This window comes from Blennius ocellaris (genome assembly GCF_963422515.1).
Source record: "Blennius ocellaris genome assembly, chromosome: 1".
Taxonomy (NCBI): Eukaryota; Metazoa; Chordata; class Actinopteri; order Blenniiformes; family Blenniidae; genus Blennius; species Blennius ocellaris.
The window spans coordinates 24801327-24802466 of NC_137650.1; positions in this window are offsets into that span (position 1 = coordinate 24801327).

The following is a 1140-nucleotide window of genomic DNA, read 5'->3' on the forward strand; positions in this document are numbered from 1 at the left end:
TACTCAGTGATTCATTCAGCTCTGAAGAAATTTTTTTTTTTTAGGGTGTGTGTGAAATGACTATCTCACCATTGCTGTGCAGCACTGTGTGACACAGTTTTAATGATCAGCCATCCAGCACTTGTTTACAGCCTGGCTTCCCAGTCATGTTCTGTTAATACCCACTCCTGTTAATATTTATCGTCAGTCTTAATTGGTTTGATGTCACTACACTGGCGCTGCTGTCGGCTTGCTTGTTGAACTGGCCTCGGTGTTGTTTCAAAGTCTTTATTATCGAGACAGTCAAGTCCTGTTCATTAAAGTTTCACTTTCCATTTTCATCAGTGCGGTGCCGATTCTGTAAATGCAAGGCAGCCGTGGAGGAGTCAAACCCTGCAAGCGATCACAGGGGAGGTACATAGTCTGTATAAATTATCAGGAATATGAACCCGATCGAAGATGTTAATTGCACCAATGGTTAGTTATGTGGGGAATTGCCATGCATTTCATGCAGCGATAATAAAAATGAATTTTTGAACAAAGGGATCTTAAAATAATATCTAATCTACAGAGAATACCCACATCAAAGGAATAATTCAAAGCTTTGAAATTTATCTTTGTGGTCCGAAATGTTAAGCGCTAGCCATGCGAATATTGTACTCAATTCAAGTTTGTCAAAGGGAAAAAACAAAACCAGAGTTAATTAACAGTTATTACAGGCCTTTTCAACTTTAATTTGACTTTCAAATATTAGCTCTTAAATATAAACTGTGCTTCTGGCATCTGCAAATTAGCTTAGTGTATCTCCTCTAATTAGGCCTCATTGAACCCATGGTAACCCACACACACAATACAATTAATAATTCAGCAGCATAAGATATCTTTAAGGACAGTCATTAGATTGCATTTTATTCGCATTGTGTTAATTTGATACACATCACCTTTGCAGTTTAGTAAAACCATAATCTTAGGTTAGGACCCTATTCAATGATGAGGTGATCATGAATATTAAAATGCCAGTATTTTAATGGCTTTCATTGGGGTTTGAAGACATTCTCATAATGAGACAAGACCGCTGGTTTGGGTCCTGATGCCCAATTTGTTTAAAACCAGAACTATATCACCAAGACGTATATTTTATTTCTTGAAATTAGATAGGAC